General features: G+C 44.2%; 2 protein-coding genes across 5 annotated transcripts in view; one reads left to right on the forward strand and one right to left on the reverse strand.

Moving 5' to 3' along the window:
- Positions 1–4,329, reverse strand: part of PPM1A (protein phosphatase, Mg2+/Mn2+ dependent 1A) — a 439,034-nt gene extending 434,705 nt beyond the window's left edge. For all 3 annotated transcript variants that reach the window (XM_078660345.1, XM_078660344.1, XM_078660346.1), the window contains exon 1: positions 4,191–4,329. The gene's annotated coding sequence lies outside the window, so the exon portion shown is untranslated. The remainder of the gene's footprint in view (positions 1–4,190) is intronic.
- A 212-nt stretch (positions 4,330–4,541) lies between these two features.
- Positions 4,542–21,556, forward strand: part of DHRS7 (dehydrogenase/reductase 7) — a 797,588-nt gene continuing 780,573 nt past the window's right edge. Inside the window, exon 1 of one of the 2 annotated variants that reach the window (XM_078660349.1) lies at positions 4,542–4,662. The gene's annotated coding sequence lies outside the window, so the exon portion shown is untranslated. Of the gene's footprint in view, positions 4,663–4,814; positions 4,974–21,556 lie in introns of those variants that run through there. The other variant, XM_078660348.1, reaches the window with a different exon arrangement.

The following is a 21,556-nucleotide window of genomic DNA, read 5'->3' on the forward strand; positions in this document are numbered from 1 at the left end:
CCTGGATGTAGAGATAAACTGGACAGACCCACTTGGAGCAAATAGTGGAATCACAACAATCTGAATAGTTAACGGAATAATGGTCATAAGAAGGCTGAAATGATGCATCATCATAGATTGTTCTTAATGAAATCATCATGATCATCAATTTTACTTTAACATCAGTTCCACAAGCACCAGGCTTTGATGAACAACCAAAGCTTCAGCAGCACATACCTTGCCAAATCCGGAGCTACACAGAAGACATCTCTGTCTGTAAGCAGTTTGACTGGCAGATGAACGTGCCACCAGGTGAAGTTTGTGAAAAATTTTACATATATAAACTACTATATGAAGTTCAATTCATACTACATTTATGGCATGTGGATTGGGAACGTAAGACTCATTGCATATTTCACAGGTGCTCCTCAATATCCATCAGTGACAATAAATACAACACATCACTCACAGACACATGCACATAAGGTCATGTCTTGGCACACAGGGTCGCATGAAAAAGTATGCTTTTAAGCAAGCCTTACCCCATTGCATTCGGGCAGCTGGAATACACTAAACGATTTACAGATAGCTGCCCCGCCAAGGCACTTACACGCCATATCCAACACAAAACCTACATGTACAATTGACTTCAATCTTGTGGAATTTATGCCATGGTGCAACAAATTTAAATGAACGTCAAATTTCATAAATAATGCATCTCTTATGAAGGCTGTTTATAAACTCTCTTGGCAGTGCTACACAAGCAGCAAAAGAAAAAGTGCTGAAAAATCATGAAAACAAAATCCACAGATCTGGCGAGCAAATTGAACAGACCAAAGAAACTATGAGCTTTGCTCTTTATAGTGCAGGAGTAAGTAAGTCCCACTATCTCCCAACTTAGGAAGAATGCTCGTTCTTACAATTGCGTGTCTACAAAAACATAGCCTAAGATGGAAACATCGTCCAAGATTCAGTGCTTAATAATGGCCCTATGAAATGACTATGTCACACAGCAAACTAAGCTGCATACTTTATAATGTTCAGGCCACTGCTTCAACCAACTTGTCTTCTTCCCAAAGCTCATTAAGAAGCCACCACTCTTCCAGTTTTCCTAACTCAACTATTATTACGAGTTGTAATTGCATTTATTCATTATTTTCTACCTCTGACAACGTGGTGAAGCTCTTGGTGGCGAGTAGCAAAAGGAACAAAGCTTAGTCGTAGTTGGGTAGGACAGTAGTTGTTATTTGGTTATAATTTCTGAGAGCACAAGAATAAGCATTCACTGCAATGTTTGTGAACAGAAGTAGATTAGAAGGGTATTGGGCTAAGACATTAATGAGGAAACGGGGAGATGTGCTCATGGTAATTTGATGAGTAGACGGAATGACAGGAGCTTGAAATATAGCTGTGGGAGAACTGTGGAGATCTGGAGGTAGTGGAAGGAGTGAGATAGGACAAGAATGCCCTTCGAAATTTGAATAGTGGCGAATAGGCTGATTGGTAGTTTCCAAACATAGACAATTTGGCAAATCTGGATCACTGGACAAGCTAGAACTCACAAGGCCACTTGGTAGGCTTGAGGTGTGGGAGATTCACATTGGCCTTTCCCCCCTCCACGGCCTCAGAATCAAGACATGCTAGTTCTGCCTTAATCACAGCAAGGTTGGCCTTTCTCTCTTTCTTGTGAGAGAAAATGCCAATAAGTGGCCAGAGGAAGCTGAAGTGGTCTCTGTAATTGTCTGAGTTGCTACAGCAAGTCGCAGCCACAGAAGTAGGCTGCATTCTCTCAGCAACCATCTCCAACTCTGTTACAGTACAGTATAGTAGGTGGTGAGAGATAGTAAATCAAATGTTAAGGAAGGCTGAAGGAGACATGAATAGGCAATCGTGCTCTGAAAGGAATAACTTTATTGCTGGATTTGTTAGTTGAAGTTAAATTATGTCTAAATCACAAGTAGCAAACGCAACTGTTAGAATTGTAATTCCTCAGTGTCCTTATTGTGGGATTTACCCTTTCACTGAGGATCTTGCTAGGAGTTTATCTCCTGAACAGGACTCAAGAATTACAAAAAAATGTAAGGAATAGCCTCACACACCACCCAGTGTCACTTATTTATTGGCCACCCACACTAATAAGTCTAGTGATGGGTGAGCTCTCTGACATCACAGAGCGTTTCTATAAAAGAGTGAGGGAAATGAGCCATAAGAAATGCAAATCTCAAAAACCTTACCTAGGAATTGCACTCTTTAATTGTGAGAGCAGTGGGATCATTAAAAAAAGTAATGGAATGCATGCAAGATAATTTTTCACCAGCATCTGCTCGGTCAACATGTTTCAGTCTTCCAATTAACCCAAGAAGGGGGTGTCTGGCTTTCATCAGGACCATGATCCCTAGTATTCCTCTGCCGAGTCCCATGCCCTTCTCTACAAGTCAGCACCCATTATATATTAACAACCAATAGAAACAGTCTAAAAGTAAACAATTGTTTCACTTCTTTTTCTATTAATATGGATGTAAGGTCTTAGGTTATAAAGATATAAGAGGAGGTGAAGTTTGCAAAAGCATATGAATTCATAGTTGGCACACCATAACATGATGCATCGATCCTTAAATATAGCATTCCACAAATATTTTTGGGGTCAATTCACAGCGAAATGTTCTGTGCAATTCGCAACTTCTATTATATTAAAGAGAAACCATGAATGTAATACACAAACTCAAAGCTATGTTTTATTGTCTCCAAATCTTATTCATACCACATGAAAGGCCGACAACCTCATTTGGTGAAGTGAACGGTCATTGCTGACAATACCTATACACAGCACATGCTCCAGCTTCCCTGTGCTGAGAACAAGTGGCATTCTGGTGCCAATGCAGGATGAAAACAAATAGAAATATATGTAAGCTCAAAGGCGTTTCAAACAAAACAAAATCTCAGAACGCTAACACGGCGATAAAGATCCTTTCTAGTCGAAACTATCTAATAGCCTGTCTATATGGCAGCACATTGCCTCAATAAAATTTAGATTCAAAGCTGGGCATATCGGTCTATTTATCTTGAAAACTGGATTTTGACTAACGACAAACAATACTTAGAAAAAGGCTTCACCAGCAAATTACTTGTGTTCCAAATACTTAACAACTATTAGGGTAAATTAGCTCAGCGAGAGATAGAGTGATTTTCTTACAAACTCATACTAAAATTTATCAAAAATTTACAAGAGAAGCCATGTCCTGGCTCAAAATCAAAACATGCAAGATGTCAATAACAACCAGCCGTAGGGTCCCCAAACACAGTACAAAAGAAACACGAGTGTTAATCAAAAACGAAACTGTTTAACTGTTTTGAAAATGTAGAAATTAGTCGTAGTACAGCAATGAAGGAACAGATGGATGCCCCTTGGAGGACCGAGCTAGAAGGTGGCGTGCTGCGCGCTGTCAGTGCCGCCCCTCCCCCGCCTGGCAGGGACACCGGGTTACGTCATGCAGCCTAAGCACGGCTGATGCTCATGTCGGTGACATGCATTGGCTCTGGAGTACGTAGTGGAAATGGGTGCACTGTCAAAACCGGCCTGTCTATAAGGATACTGAGGGGCCCACTGCATAACATACAGGTGCAGAGCCAGCAGTACGTACGCGTAACCCCAGATCACATTCCCTGCATGATTACCCACCCAGAGTTTAGGTAAACAAACACTGACGTACACCCGCCCCCTCCTTACAACAGCGGGGCTCTGTAAACAAACATGGGGTACAGTGCCCACATGCTCCCTATGTGCCTCCACGCGGGCCTCGTTCACTTATATCAACACAGACAGGGTCCATTATTAGGGTGGACCTGGCGATGGTGCACACCATGTACACCCCAGGTATCTCTGCAGAACAAATGAGGTACAACACCGCTCACCCCCGCCCCGGGGGTCGTGGCCTTGTCAGGCGCCCCTAGCTCGGCCTCATTTCGTAATGGTCCTTTATTTACATGGTGCACGCAGAAAGAAAACCTCAATGGAGGGGGCGGAGTACAATGCAACTGGGTTACATCACCAGCACCGGAGGGGGTCAGGACCGCTTGCGCCCCTTCTCCTTTAAAGGTGGGAGCAACAATTCCTCCTGCGAACGGTGCTTCGCGCAGCCGCCTGGACTCGGCCGCCGCAGTGGCCTCCACCCAGGCCGCAATGCGTAGCTTTCAGCGGCACCATTGCTTACCCGAGGATCCTGGCGGTGCGGGCGGGCTCGGGTGGGGTGCGGGCCCGGGGGCGGCCTCACTGCATCAGGCGGAGGCGGCGCGGCACCAGATGCGGCGAGAGCTCATCACGGTCACCCACGCCTGCAGCCCGAGGTGGAAGAGAGGCGACGTGCGGAGCCGGCGGGGGTGGGTGAAGGGAATATACCGGCGGGCAGAGCCGGACCCGTTGGGCTCGCGCTGCTCGGCTCCTTCCTCCTCCTCTTCCTCGTCTAATCCTCCTCCTCCCCCTCCTCCAATCCGCTCCAACCCGGCAACGGACCGTGCGCCGAACGCGAGACGTGCACAGTGCCCGGATGTACGTAGGAAGAGGGGAGGCGGCGAAGCTCATTCACCCTGTGTCAGGAGAGGCGAGCCTTCGCAGGCCTGCACTTCATTCACCCCGAGGGCCTCGCAGGCAGGGCAGCCAGTGTCAGACATTTCAAGCCCTCACAGGTAGGGGAGCTCGTTTAAGCTGAGTGCTTTCAGGAAGGCGCTTATTGTGCGAAGCATGACAGAACATGGAGGCTCGACTTCGGACATTTTTCCACCAAAATATAGACTTTCCGAAAGTGAATAGCAAAACTGGCTCGTTTTGCTGTCTGGAAATGTGTCGTACTGCCGGAAAAAAAACCACTACCCTTCCCAGAGCGAGAACACCACAAAGGACAACGGTGGAAAAATCCGCACAAACACTTCCTGGGTCACTAAGCATTGATAACTGCGTGTTGTTATTTTGTGGAGAGGTCACAGAGTTGCTTGTAGAGGTGAGTCTCCATCTTCTTTTGAATTGAAGGAAGATTGGAACATTCGGATGTCATTGGGAAGTTATTTCATTTGAAAGTATGTTTTTATCTTTAGTGTACGTTTCTAATCCAGTTAAAGAGTATTCTGGCGCCTGGGGTGGTTCGTTTCTGATTTTCGTATATTATTTTCCTTACGGCACAAGTCCTAAAAAAGATATCCTGGGCCTAATTATCATATCAAATTCACAAATGGCACATGAAGTGCAATGTTATATCTGTATAATAATTATTAATTGGCCAATGTGCTAGTTTACAGAAACAGCAAATTAACATGATCACATAGAAATTGGAAAGGGGTATTTTCTTTTTTTTACTATTTTTTTATAAATCATGTATTTTATCTATCAGCTTGGAAACAGCTAAACGTGACAATATGTTTTAAACAGACATCTGGAACATGTACGTTACATTTTTAAACTGCTTTTTAGTTAGCGAATATAATGTATGTCTTGTTAAAACAATAAACTTGCTGTTAAGGCTCATTTGTTTCCTGCTGGCATTCTTTATCCTCAACGCGCTTCACGTTTGCAGTTCGTTAAACAATAGAAAAATCAGTCCTGGCAAGTCCTTTGTTCTTCAGCTAAGAGATTAAAACATAACCCCGTACTGAGCCATTCCCAAAAAGAAAAGGAGATGCAGCATGTGGTATGGCAATTTACAAAATATCACCACAATAAAGCAAGACTTGCCCAAGAGCTAATAAGATGTCTGTTGAAGCAAATAAGGGGACTTTCCTACATGGAAAAGAGGGAAAAAAATACAGTTATTCTAGTGGGTACTTTCCAGACTTACTTTCCAGGCCCATAACTCCTGACAAAGTGTAGAAAAATTAACACGTGTACTGCATTTGCATATAAGGCTCATTACAAGAGAATGCAGCTGAAGAATTTAATATAATTGTAGACAAATACGGAGCCCAAAGCGTGCACAGCCAAGTCGGCAGCAACTGACTCAACTGAATCCACGGCCACACACACATCACATGCATTTAAAACATTTAAGGTAAGTGCACGAGAAACACCATACAAATCATCACATTACAACAGTGAATAAACATGACCGTTCTTGAGAGCAACTCCATAAAACGTGGTAGAACTAAAGAGCGGCACACATATTTCTTAAAGGTGCAGTACAACAACATGCCAGTGAAGAATATTACTTTAATGAATGAAGCTCTGCAGCTGCCACCATCTTTGCAGAGCGAGATAGCATTTGCCGTAGAGATCGTTCACATATTCTGGTCTATTCTACTTGGCACTTGTGAAGAGCATAGCTACCCACAGACATCCCTGCTCTATTCCAAACAGAGGAGCACAAAACAAGTGTGTAAAACTTCGGCCTCAAGGCAGGAAGGAAAACCAGAACATTTTAGGCAAAATATTAAATATAAACCCAATTAAGAATATACCTCACAACATATATTCTTTAAAAAAAAAAAGAAAATCCGTATAGGTGATGTCGGCAACACGTCTGTTTTCAGTTGGTTGTATATAAGTTCAATTTTGACTTGTTTATTATAACAGTCACATCCCTTTCAGCACCAATGCAGTAATCGTCATCTCCAGATTTGAAATTGAATGATAAACGTGATTGAGTTATGGTACCTTGGTATATGGGCAGTGACCGAGGCAAGGAGATGTACAGACGATCAAGGTGCTATAGGAGAAGGAGGGGAGCAGGAAAGGGATAGACGCTATGAGAAGCTACTGGGAAGGTACAGAGCAGGCCCAAGACGAGGCGACAGGAATATCAAGTGATTAAGGCACTAAAAGGGCGACAGAAGGCTGGTGGCCACTTGCTTTGATCGTGTCCATCAGGGTTGTAGTAGTGCAATACCCTCCTAAATCAAAGCACCACTTACTGCAAGGTGCTCCAAATCCCAGGCACCGTACTTTTTTATTATTTATTTATTTTTTCCTAGTCCTTCCTGGCCATCTCAGACATCATCAAATTCTACTGCTGTGCTCATGCCCGCGCCCCACCCCATCACATTTAAAATCTTGGGCTCTTGCGCTATTTAACTTGAGCCCTCTCCCGGGTCCCTACAGTGCCACACTTCCTATTCGTGCCAAGGAGTTGGCAAGGGGAAAGTAGTTGGCGGGCATGTTTGAGGGCATCAGAAGGTGATCTAGAGCAAAACATGCCCAACATTGGAGAGGAAGGCGGCTGCTGTCAAAGAAAAATATTACTTTGCGTTGGTGGGGGCCCCAGTGATTCAAGGGTTAGTTGTGATTGTTTGCTGCACAGTTTGATTCGCAAGCTTGGATTTACAAACCAGGAACAATACCAGAAAAGGTGTGAGGGGGAGACATCAAAGAGAGACAAAAAGACACAAACATAATTTAAGCTAAAGTAGCGGGAATGGTTTATTTGACTGATTATTAAGTGTTGAGATCAATTGGAAGATCTAGCCCTGAAATTTACTGCAAGGTAAGAGAATAAAACGCAAGCCACATGTAATATTGATTCAGAGTGATCAAACTTCATGAATGAAAAGGCGATTGAACATATATTTCACAAAGAAACGAAGTGTTAATGTTTCAAAAAATGTTTACTAAGGGGGCCTGCTGCGGAGCGACTGACTGCCTAACACACCAGGTCAAGCGCCATGTCCGGAAGAGGCGCACGGAATCACGCCACGCAGGCCAAACTTGACAAATATGCGTACGACAAGAGCCCCCCAACCCTGACAGAGGGACGCATATCCCCAGGCAAGACTGCTGACTGCGAAGGGGTGAAGAAGATTACACTTGAAGACATAATGAAAGCATTGGCGAATGTCCAAACTACTGTGGGGACGATCTCAACAGACGTATCACTGCTACGAGCGGATTTCCAGAAAATGACCGACAGTCAAGGAGGTAGAAGTAGTCACCAAGTCCCTAGTAGAGGACACATCAGAACTGCAAACAGCCCTAGCCCGGATCGAGGCGGAAAACAAGTTTCTAAAAGAAAGAATTGATGACCAAGAAGGGCGCTCAAGACTGAACAACGTGCGCATCCTTGGTATTCCAGAGACTGAAGGCAGACAAGCAATAGACCTGTACGTAGAGGAGCTGATTAAGACGAGGCTACAGCCTAAGGGACTATCCAGTTTCTTCTCAGTGGAGAGAGCACACAGAGTCCCCGGCGGCAGGCCAAAACCAGGAGCGGCCCCGAGACCAATGCTAGCCAGGCTATTTAACTTTCGTGACAGAGATGTGATCCTACCAACAGCAAGGATCTCGCCACCAATCAAAGTACAAAATTCAACAATTACCTTCTTCCCGGACTACACGGCCGAGGTCTCTCGTCGAAGGAAAAACTTCATGGAAGTAAAAAAGGCACCAAGAGCACTAGAGTTGCCATACTCCATGCTGTTTCCAGCAAGGCTCAGAGTAGTGGCTGAGGGAAAAACATGGTTCTTTGAGACACCGGAAGCAACATATGACTGGCTCGAGGGCTGGAGACAAGTGGAGGGATCCCACCGTGGGAACAAGAACCACCGCCGCCGTACGGAAGTAGAGGACCCCGGAACGCAGACATCCAAGCGACCAGCCTCTTACCGTTCGCCAGGGGCGGAAACGGACGAAACTGACCCCGGTCCACACGCCTGAACACTGGATTCTCGAGACACTAACTGTTAACATTGACGATACTGGTCGGGCCGGCAGAGGACACTGGACTAAGGCAGGCCTTGGAGAGCAGGAAGGGCTGCTGCTCCCATTGGACCTCTCACCCCGACAAGCAAGTATAATGGTTCAAGGGGGGGAGAAGCACTCTGCTAAGTTGGGGTGGCGGGCGGTTGCAAGTCCGTTAAGGGGGGAGGGGTAGGGCGGTTCGTATATTGTTTTGTTTGGTTGTTGTTTACGTTGGCATGACCGGCATGTTCAGAGTCCGAATGGTTGGCGAATCCACTTCTAAGTTCAGAAAGTTGCAACTCTTCTTTTCTACACACTATACCCATGACACTCGATACACAACCTGACACCCCTTGCGATATATCACAGGAGGCACCGTTAGCCCCCCTGAGGGTGGTGACATGGAACGTGCGAGGCCTGGGTGATAAAATAAAAAGAGGACTGGTATTACAGGCACTGAAACGCCAAGGCCCGACACTTGCACTACTGCAGGAGACACATCTCACGGGTACAGCATGTAAGGCAATGGACAGATGGGGGTACAGAATGATAGTACACTCAGAATTCTCTTCGGGATCTAGGGGGACAGGCATCCTAGTGCGGAAAGCATCTTCATTTATAGCTCTTCAAACTAAGGTGGATTATCCGGGGCGGTTTGCGGCAGTACAAGGCCAGTGGGAAGGCAAGCTTTTGAATATAGTTTCAGTATATATACCACCAGCGCTTCACTCAGTGGCACTCCCAGCCTTGGGCGAATTCCTTCTCTCCTTACCTGAAGGCGACCTCATCATAGGGTGTGATTTCAACACTACTACAGACGCAAGCATAGATAGATTCACTGCGCGAGCACAAACAGCCGGACTCTCCCGCTTCCGCGGCTTCATGGACGCTATGGGGTTGGTGGACGTTTGGAGACCCACACATCCCACTGGCCGGCAATATACATATCACTCCACTGTTCACAATAGGTTATCCCGGATAGATTACTTTCCGATGCTGGGCGCCGGACTCCAAAACGTAGAAGAAGTAGAGATAAGACCGAGAGGCATATCAGATCACTCACCGGTACAACTTACCCTCTCCTGCCGGAAAAGATGCCGCCGGAGGCTATACCCCATTTACCCTAACTACCTTAAAGTACTGAGCATTAAAAAAGGACTTAAGAAAACCACTAAACTATTTTGAAGAAAACACGGCATCAGTAGATTCGCCGTCAATAGTATGGGAAGCGTACAAAACGGTTTTGAGAGGTCAAGCGATTGCCTCTATTACTGGACACACAAAGACACAGCGGAAGGAATTAGTAGAGTTAGGGTTGGCTCTGCAAATAGCAGACACTGCACATGCGGCGGACCCCTCACCGGAAAGGGCACACACCCTAAACCTCCGGCAGCAACAATATAGGGACCATCTGCGGAATCGAACGATCGACAACATAACAGCGACACAACAGAAAATATATGATGTGGAAGACAAAGCTAGCAAGATGCTGGCGTGGTTGGATAGGAGAGGGGGAGGCACTAGAGGCATACAGCAGCTGCTGCTGCGGGAGGGACACCTCCGGGCACATCCAGAGCACATTGTACACATGCTAGCAGACCACTTTAAAGAGGTCTATACTCCGACTCTGAAGCTGACGGAGGCCGAAATAGAGGACTCCTTCTGACCTATAGAGGTACCAACCCTTACGCCAGAGGCGACATCAGAATTGGAGGCAGACCTCACTATTGAAGAATTACAAACTGCAATCAGTTCAATACAATCAGGAAAAGCATTGGGACCCAACGGGATCCCTGTAGAATGGTACAAGCAAATGGCCGAGACTATGAGCGCGCCTCTAGTAGCAATGTATAACGAAAGTCTAGACAAGGCCGAACTTCCACTAGACCAGAGAACAGCGACGATAGTAGCGGTCCCAAAACCTGGTAAACCTCTAACAGAATGTACCTCCTATCACCCGATATCCCTGCTAAATGCAGAAGCCAAAATATCAGCTAAAGTACTGGCAAACAGAATGATGACCCATCTCCCACAACTGATCCACCCGGACCAATCGGGTTTTATGCCCCACAGAAACACGGCCCTCAATCTCCGACGTGTACATGGGGTGCTGGCGCGAGTCGCCTCATTGTCAGAGCCGGCGGTGATACTGTCGTTAGATGCGAAAATGGCATTTAATATGGTGGAGTTGAAGTACTTATTTGCAGTCCTACTACGTATGGGATTCGGTCCTAAATTTAATGCATGGATACGACTTCTATACAATAAACCTGTGGCTCGGGTAGCGGCCAACGGCCACATCTCACACGAAATAGCGCTGGCAAGGGGGACACGCCAAGGCTGCCTCCTGTCGACGCTGGTATTTGCACTGGCTTTGGAGCCTCTAGCAACACTGATAAGGACGACCCCAATGTTAAAAGGCATTAGCTGGAAGGAGGGTTGGGAGAACCCCGTTTCACTCTACGCTGATGACATGTTAATATACCTCACAGACCCGGAACGCGGCATACCTGAGCTTCTTAATATTTGCCAACTCCTTGGCAGAGTGTCGGGTTATACAATAAACTGGGCCAAATCGGTCCTCTATGTACTGAAGGGTCCAACACCGACGCTCCCCGACAATTGCCCGCTGGTGTTGGCGGAGAGCTCCTTTAAATATTTAGGAATTTATATCACTGACGACGCAGCAGACTTTTCCGCAAAAAATTTGGCACCCCCTCTGGAACGCTTAAATCGTGATGTAGTACATTGGGCATCTTTGCCCCTTACACTCCTGGGTAGAGCGGCGTTATACAAAATGATGGCTCTGCCCAGATTTCTCTACGTCCTCGACAATGCACCCTATCCGGTCCCGCCCCGATATTTTAAACAGATAGCGGCACAGGTATCAGTTCTTCTTTGGGGTCACCGCCCAGCACGCATAGCGCAAGTGATATTACATAAAAGTTGGTATGAAGGAGGGATTGCACTCCCAAACTTACAAATGTATTACTGGGCAGCGTAACTCAAAGTCATTAACCAGTGGATCTACGCACCTCACGACGTCCCAGCATATCGAGCAGATAGGGCGCAGCTGGGCACAAATAGTATGCTAACCGTACTTTATAATAGAGGGCTAGCCTCGAAATTAGGGGGACCCCCAAAGCAAACGGCCACAGTGTGGTACACGGCACAGAAGAGACTGGGCTGGAAGGGAGTTATCACTAAACTCACCCCGCTGTGGGATACCAAAGCCTTAGGCCACCTGCGGCGATGTAAGGGATTATATCCACGGTAGGAGACCTATGGGACAATGGAACAGTACGGCCCTTCGCCCAACTCCAGCAACAATATAACCTAGGCCCAACTGAGAAATATAGATACATACAAATAAGGCATGCACTGTTGGTGGTACTCCCACCAGACACTGAAGTCCCTGAGGCCTCCCCGCTGGAGGACCGTTTGCTCACTGACCACATGTACAAACGAGCCACCTCACTTACATACCGAAAATTGCTGAATAACCTGCCAGACCCCATGACTGCATTACGGGTGAAATGGGTAACGGAGGTGGGTGACATGGATGAGTCGGAGTGGCTGGAGGCGCTGGCATCACCTAAAGAGGTGGGAATCTATGCTAGGCTTAGACTAGTACAGCTCAAAATCCTGCATCGCATATACTATACCAGAACTATCCTACACAAACTACAAAGAGCACAACATCCGTACTGTATGCGGGGAGGAGGGCACTTTTCTCCACACCATATGGGAATGTCCAGCGATCATTAATTATTGGCGTCAAGTGTTGCGCACAATATCGCAAACAATGGAGGTTTCGCTAGTGCCGGAACCGCGTAGATGCTTGCTGAATGTGTGGGAGCCCAACGACCTCACCCGCCATGGACAAACTTGGGTCACATTAGGCCTCCTGATCGCTAAGAGGGATATCGCACAGAAATGGGGGGCGGTAGAGGTACCCTCACTAGCGGCCTGGTGCAGAAACATGGACCTTGCTATGATTACACAACGTACAGTATACAAGGCCAGAGGAAGCCCACGCAAATGGACTCAAATCTGGGCGGCCTGGAACACTTTCCGAGGGGACATTTGCGATCCAGTCGTTGAGTCTGACACAGGCATCTCAGATGAAGAATGAAGGGGTGGTGGGGACATGGGAGGGATTACATAGTTGTGGACACTGTCAAAATGTATAATATGTTTAAATGCTTCATATAATCATTTGAACCGGAAATGTGTATATTGAAAAGATAAGAGACTTCTCTGTTAACTGCCAGAATTGCTGACTCTGTATACGTTTCAATAAAAACATTTAAAAAAAAAATCTTAACCTTTTACAAAAAAAAAAAAAAAAAAAAATCTTTACTAAGAGCACAATAGCAAATGTTTTTTGCTGCAGGTTACTATCAAACGTATAAAACGAGATCAGATAGATGCAGGCAAATCGGGAGCATTGGATAATTATTTAAACTGCAAGTAACCAATATAAAACAAAGGGAAAAAAACATGTTACATAGCATAAACAGTGATAATACACCATCAGTACGACTCTCAGTCCAACCTAACAAAAAAAGGGAAATTACCTCACGATAGAAGCCTAAACAAGCTGATGGACCAAATAGCTTGAGTCCCAATGAGTAACAAACACTATGACCAGGACTAAGGCCATCTGCATCCTCACAGAATGTCTTGTAAACACAGGACCTCAGCTTGTCAATCAGAACTTTTCAGTTGAAAAGGAGAAGACCGGCCCAATCTGGAATTATGCCAGGCCTGCCTCCGGAGTTAATGCTAGAAACTGCAGCAAAAAGCAGCAACATAGGAAAAAGGTTTATGAAGAGACTGTGCAAATTCTTCAGAAAACAGTAACATAATCACAAGCCAGGCAAGGCAGAAGAAAACTTTGACAGCATAAAAATACAATAGTCACAGCCCTTTAAAGTAGAGCATGACAAAAAACAAACCTGTTGCAGTACACTGCTAAGCACATTGAATACAGCAATAAATGCCCGGAACAAACAGTGGAACAAAGTAGATTTATTAAACATCCTGACCTTCTTTGTCTCTTGTATCAACACACAGTTTCAACGATTAATTAACCCAGATACACTCGGCGAAGAATGAGTGAATTAAAATCAACAACTTTACCTTGCTCACAAATAATAGAAAAGTTACCATACCAGCGGTTTTGGACACATTAGTAACAGAGGACAAGAATATCAGCAAGCACAATAGCTACTTTTCAAAATAAGATGAAACAAAAGCTGAAATTTAAACCCAAGTAAAGAATCGAACACCTGGCAGACAGATCAAAAGACCCATACGGTCCAACTGCACATGCTAATGAACACACCAAATTCCACATCTCAAATCTCTAGAACAAATGTCCTCGCCAACACAAAACACCGTACAAGAAGAAGATTTGGCACATTAAAAACTAACAACCATTATCAAAAAGAGAGTGAAAAGACCCTGAAAGGCGCCAAATAAAAAACGTAAAATGAAAGGCACAGATACTATTGCTGCCATTAGTAAACCTGTAAACGCTTGTTACTATATTTGGGAAGAAAAAAAAATATATAAATACTAGCAGCCCGTCCCGACCTTGTCCGGGAGCAATCAGGCTTGAGGGCCCCCGCTCGCCCCGGCCTCCGCCCGCCCCAACATTGTCCATGGGTCCCCCGGAGCCTTACCTCATCCGCCGCACCTCCCTGCGCTCCTGAGTTCACCGGTCCGCCGCTAGCAATCAGACTTCAGGGGCCCTGCCCGCCCCGACATTGTCCGCGGGTCCCCCGGAGTAGCAGCCCGTCCCGACCTTGGCTTCAGGGCCCCCGCCCGCCCCGACATTGTCCGTGGGTCCCCCGGAGCCTTACCTCATCCGCCGCACCTCCCCGTGCTCCTGAGTTCACCGGTCCGCCGCTCCTCCCCGCCTGTCCGCCGCTCCTCCCAGCCTGTCCGCAGCTCCTCACCGCTCCTCCCCGCCTGTCCGCCGCTCCTCCCCACGCTCATGTCCGCCGCTCCTCCTCGTGCTCCTGGACGCCGCTCCTCCCCGCACTCCGGATGTCAGCAGGCACGTCGCGGCCGGCGCTACTTTCATGGGACTACTTTTTTTTTTCTCGTAATTTTTTTTAAATAACTTTTATTTTTTTGATTTATATAGCGTATGTCCATCTGCACACCATGACAATTACAATGATGTATCGGGTGTGTGGATTGGCGCTGTGGTTCCCGAGTTTACCCGCCTCAAAGGTTCAAAGTTCTTCCTTTATAATAGTAGTATAGATATCAAACTAACCATCTGGAGGTTAAAAACTGGGACTGAAACGTGAATGAAAGCTCTCTAAGCACTACAGAACCAGTCACCAATGTGGTCACAATTTTCTCAGAACCAGGGACACACAGCCAAGACCACTTAAAATTTGCTGTCACATAGTTGATGCCTAACGGAGAGTCTTTACCTGTGAGTCGGACAGAGGCCCAGGCTTTCGCAGTTGTTGACTGCCAGAGGTATGGGCGACCCCTTCCAGAAGCCACGTTCCTGCTGAAACAGAAGGCGCTTTCTGGAATCGGCCCCAGGAAGTAGGAAAAAGGCCAAGGGCAAAAAACCTCAGAGATGACTTCTGGGCACAGTTAGAACTTTGAGGCAAGAAACAAGCTGAGGACAAATTGAGAATTAATAGGAGAAGACTGAAGATTCTTGGAGAAGCCAAAGAAGGACCGCAGCGCTGCAATTCACCACAAGGAGAAAAGGAAAAGCCCTGCCCATATAGGCCCGGTCAGGATTTATATCATAGGAATTTAGGCCACTATGTTGTATTGGGAGCGCCCTTTTGGAAGGAATGAACAAGGTGCCATCTTAAAGCAGGCAGCATTTCCTATTCCAAAAGTCCTCTGCAGAGGATTCTGAGAAGAAAAAGGAGAAGAAACATGGAGATGCCAAGGCTGTCTCCCAACTTGTCCTCCAGGAGAGAACTGCCATCCAAGAAAGCACTAGCTGTCCGGCTGCCTCGAGGTAAGTGTGTTTGGGGCCTGCGGCAGCCCGCCAGTACCTCCGCAGTCCCACCGGCTTCTGCGGGAGCTCGTGTTCAGCCCCCTGTCCGAAGCAGGCCGTGGGCAGGGTGCAACATTAGCAGGTGGGTTAAACATTCAAAACAGTGCTGGTGGGATAAGCACCCATAGATTGCATGTAAGTTATATTGCAACACTTGATACAGTGGGCAATAGTGGAGGAAAGTCTAATGAACTAAACAAGAAAATACAACAAACTTACAGAGAATTTGGCAGAATGAAAAGCAGTGCAACAGAAACTTTCTACTGATCTCCCAGATACCAGACCATGTTGAGGCACACCCAAAGACACATAAACACAACAAAAGAAATATAAGAAACATAGATTGCACTAAAACATAGATTGCACTATTATATAACTTAGATTCCAAAACATAGCCAGTGGTATGGGAATCTACGTTATATAATATCGAAATATTTTTTTAATTGTAATTAAATGAGTCTACTGACTGGATTTTTGTTGTTTTTGTTTAGTTTTATTTAATGAAGCAAGCTCTATTTTTCTAAATTGGCATGGGATCCTTTTTCTGTGGTGCTTTCATTGTTTTACTGTTTAAGGTGCTGGAGAAATACTTTACACATTGCCTCTAAGTTAAGCTGGACTGCTCTGTGCCAAGCTACCAGAGGGTTGTGCACTGGTTAATTCTGGGTTATCTTGTCCCTCACCCTGACTACGATTGTGGTTGCTGCTTGATCAGGGATCATATCCCAATCAATAACCCAATTTGTTACAAATCATTCCCCCATAGATCCTCTGATATCTTTCTATTATTTGACTGGAAATTACCTTTATCAAGGTTATTTATTACCATTCAAAATTCCTTTGTTTTCTGTTGCTTTGTGATGCCCAGTATATTGCCCAAAATTGATCATTATTACTTTTTTTGCTGCCCATACCGATAGTTTATATTTCTTTCTTAGGTCTTGCACTTTCTTTTATTTTTGACTTCTTTACTGACATCCTGTTCAAGGAACTTAATTCTTGAATCAGCATTTTCTTTTCCAGTTTTAGAGCCTTTGTAAACCACATATTTCTTATTCTCGATGAGCCCATAATTGCTCCCCTTTTTGCATTTGTGGCAGTAAAATGCCAGATGAGCTTCTGAGTAAAGTATTTTCAATCTATTACATAGTTTTCTTTCTCTGACTGCTAAGCAATTAGATGCACAGGACTATATTAGAAGATTTTTTCAGGTATGACACTGTCCTGTTTTAGCTGCCTTGGGTTGCCTGTTTGAGAATGCGCGATCAAGTTTTTTGCCAGTTTATGACGAGCATTCCAATTAGCTAGTGTACATGGTTGAGGTTAGTGATTACTTTCAGTTCGGTGTGCAATACAGTTCTGAAGTATTATATCAATGGCAAACCTCCGATTGCATAATCTAAAATGGTACAGATTTTGAGTGGTGTGTGTTTAAAGGGCGCTCGCTAATCGTTCTTGTATCTTCTATTTTGAACCCTTGTTCCCAGAGACTGGCACATTGAGAGAAACATTTGTCGTGTTTTGTCTCTTTTTGATTGCCTGTCAGTTCTTGTTCCAGGATATTCCAGTTGGCGTTTTGCTTGATTCAAATTCATCATCTTGTATATCTGCCTATAAATTAGAATTAAAGTCACCAGTTATGATCCGGTGAGCATTGTGATATTTGCATCCTAGACTATTATACGATTTTGCAGTTTTTCCATGGCCCTTCTATTTTTCCTGGATAACGGATTCATGTAAAAATGTATTATAATTAATGTTATTTTCCAATTCTACATATTTTTTATGAAGACCCAGGATTTTTTAATGTCTATACGAGAGGTTTCTAATTTTAATTCCAAGGAATTGTAGGTTGCTGTGCCCCCCTTGAATCGGATTTTGTTTGCTATATATCGTTTTAAAGAGAAATTATGCGGACTCCCATGTTTCTTGTAGTAGATTGATACAAAATGGTTTCCAAAAGTGTATTACTTTTGGATCTTGCATCATTCTTTTTATGCCACCCACTTTCCATATAGTATGTTGCCAAAAGGTGGTTTTCCTGCTGTATGACCCTCACTCCACTTTTTTGTGGGGCTATTAGTGCTGATAGTGGCTAGCGCTAATCTTTTCCTTATTGTGCCAGTTCTTTTCCTTCATGGTGCAGCACCTTCCCAGTCTGTGGTTACAGAGAATCATCACATACATAACTTTTTTTAAATTACCTCTACAGTCCTGCAGCACTCCTTAATATCGAGGTTATGTTTACATGTTCATTTTAACACAAATTAATTTTTTTTAAGACTGATTTTTCTGGGTGGGGTTGTCTCTAGAATCGGCACAAGAATGTCAGGGTAAGCGGTCTCTGTGATTTTGGTTACCCATTTCTGAAATGTGTTTTCTTGAATAAACGTACCTTGCTACACCTTCCACATGCCATGTGACCAGGGTTGATTAATGGATTTACAAAACGCATGGTTGTTGAAACTCTATTGCTGTTAATTTGGGCTGTGTTTATATGGCTAAATCTTCATGCACTTTTGAAAGTAGTCGGACAATATTACCTTGATCAAGTGTATCACTTCTTCCTTTTGATACGAATCTAGGTAGAAGTTTAATTATGTGCTAACTTCATCTTTGATTTGTCACCATTTAGGATTCAGCTATTAGGTGACACTTGGTTTCTTTCCGGCAAATTTTTTCACGGTTCTCTGCCACTCTTTTAAGTCATCAGGATATTTATTTTGCATTATGCAGATGTTTTGCGTGATATTCATATTGTGTTTGTTGCAATGGGCTTTATCACTATAATACAAGGCATGACTGTTTTGCAATAGTTCCTGGTTTATTTCGATGGGCACAAGCTGTTTTCCTTCTTGAACAGAGTTATTGTTCTGAGTCTATACTGGATTGTGTGGTTCTATTTCCTGCTGTTACTCTATCTCAACTGCTCCAGGCTTTATTTTAACGTCAACTGCTTATGTCCCTGGTTTTTGTATATTTTTCTTCTAAATGTACATCAATTTGCGAAATAATGCATTATGGCATATAAATGCTCATTCAAACATGACAGTGGTGGATATTCAGAAAAATGAAATCCAATATTACATGAAACTTCACACAAATCCTGTCCTATTCTACACTTAATGTTCTGCTGGCTAGCCATAAATTCTCAATGAGCCTTCAGCTGGACCAGCAATATAGATTCAGTTGGGGTATATTTTATTGATTAATAGTCGAACAGAAATCTTATTAGGTCTGGAAGTGAATTCAGTACTTAGCATATACGATATAATCTGGATGGTGTCTAACTATATATGTATGACTCCCAGGTTTCTAATTTTACGGATTAGACAAGATTTTACAGACAAAACATTTGTTCTCTGTAGTATTTTTTGAAATATGGAAAAACATAAATGGGTCTTCATTGAAGCGATTTTCAGTGCCAACAGCAACAACTTCAAGACCAATAGCTATGCAGGATAGATGGATGGCTTAAAAAAGAACAGTGTTCCCTATTGAAGGTACAGATGTGCATGTGTTTATATTACAACACAAATGTTTTTATAGATGTGTGTTGTGCTATATAGGGATTCTTATATCTCTAAAATCCATAAGACATCCAAGCACGGGTGTACATGTATTGGCTAAGTAAATGTGCGAAAAACATTAGGTGTATCTTTGTGTATTCACAAAATAAATATATATATATATATATATATATATATATATATATATATATGCGGAAACTCCAAACACCACTTCCGAGTCAGACAGAAGTCAGATCGGCGAGGGAACAGAGGAGACGGACCACCAGGTGCGCTTCACAGGTTCTTTTATTGCAAAATAGTCGGTTGGCAAGAGGGCACTACGCGTTTCGGGCTTGAAAAGCCCTTGTTCACATGCAAGTGAGCCAGTTAACATTTTTTTAGTTTTATAATGCAGTGCATACCCAATCAGCCCGCCCAGTCACATGATGTCAAAGTGTCATAGAAATAAAAGACATACTTCTCCTGTCTATCGGAGTATAGTGTTTCATACGGAATTTTTTACATTATAGCAACTAGTGTGTATATCATTTAAGAAAAAACATGCTTTAAGGCAACATACCATGAAATATAACACTATGCAATAATTGTGCAATATGGTCCCATAAACATTGTTTATAAGAATTTCATATTTCAGGATAAATCCATTAAAAAAAGACCGTAAATTTCATATATATAGTATTTAAAGTGACTGGAGGACTGATTTATAAGTGCAAATATATACAAATTTGACTGGTTCCGAGCCTGCGTCAAGTGGAGTATATTAAAGTGCATGAGGGAATAGGGGAGATGGGGATAAAGTGCTGAATCCACATATTGCAAAAAGTACCTTGTGTATTCAATGCATAAATGCAATTTAACAGTTAGAGATAGGACACTGTCCTTTTCTGTATCTCTTAAAACACTGTAAAAACATTTGATACCAACATAAAAAGTACAATATGTAAAATTACTTATGGCTAAAAACACCCAGTGTAAAAAAGTGCTAATAAATATCAGACAAAGTTTGATAAAAAAAGGTGTATACAAAATATTAAATAGCAATCAGTGTATATTTACAAAATTGGAGGAGGTAAGGAGCTAGGTGTATTGATGGCAAAGTGGCCAACAAGGAACTTGACTGGCCAATCAACTGGCTTACTAGACAAGTACTATCCTAGGTCACCTTGGAAAGAATATTAGACCCACTAGATAACAGGGAACCTGACTACCTAGGGGAAAATGACACTCGGAGTTAATACATTTTTCGCAAAGACTCAATATTTACATAGGGAAATATATCATAGGAAATGACGAAGATCCTCTGTGATGTTAAGCCCATTTGGCCATTTACTGTCGTAATCGAGGATCATTCGTGACTCCAGTTGCCGGAGTTTGAGTTCCCGATTACCACCTCGCCTTGATTTAGGGACTGAGGCCACTACATAGTATGACAAGCAATTGATATCTGTAGCGATTGGAAGCAGCGCAAGAACACGCACGCGCCACTAACCTGACTCCGATGCCCAGCAGAGACGAGGAGACGATAGTCCTCACAACCTCTCTCCGTACAGCACACAACAATGGGACTAACACCACTATTGAAATGAGCACAGCTAGAGGCCGCGAAGTGAATGGATGTAGGGATGCGGTGTCCGTCAGGTATCTTCACGTCTAGGTATACCCTCAATGGTTCACAGATAAGACCTCCCTGTAGATGGACGAAAAGTAGAGAGAGAAATATAGAACCGTCCTGGCAGAGTTTCCTCCCTTCCCTTATGTTTCTAGACTCACCGCTTCCTTGTATTCTGTACTCCGTGAACGATTCCGAAGACAGTACTTGGTAACAGAGGGGGGGAGTCCTGCCCACGAGTCGAAAAGTTGATTTCACTTCTCGAACACGGACCCCAAGGCAAGCAGTGAAGAGGGTTGAATGCGTGAAGCGTTTAGTAGGATAGTGTTGCAAGACACACCCACAATACTCCTTGTGAGTACAAACAGTTATGATTATCAGAAGGCTTCTGATACGGAGAAAGTTAGGTTTGCATCCCCAAAGTCTAATAACCAAGGAAAGTGCTATCCGCACAATATTCTGAACTTGCTCGAAACAAATTAAAGATAACGTGAGAGAAAGAGAGCGAATCGGCTCTTCTTCAAAGATTCCTACCCGACTGTAGACAGCGTCTCTCACAGCAAAGGAACCTGACAACGCTGGTTCTTCGTCGTCGCGGTGAGGCGCAGAGGAGACTGACCACGCAGGCTCTTCGTCGGCGGGGCAAAGCAAAGGGAAAACTGACCACGCAGGCTCTTCGTCGGCGGGGCAAAACAAAGGGTAAACTGACCACGCAGGCTCTTCGTCGGCGGGGCAAA

The sequence above is a fragment of the Lissotriton helveticus genome, chromosome 9, assembly GCF_964261635.1.
Source record: "Lissotriton helveticus chromosome 9, aLisHel1.1, whole genome shotgun sequence".
In the NCBI taxonomy this organism is placed as follows: Eukaryota; Metazoa; Chordata; class Amphibia; order Caudata; family Salamandridae; genus Lissotriton; species Lissotriton helveticus.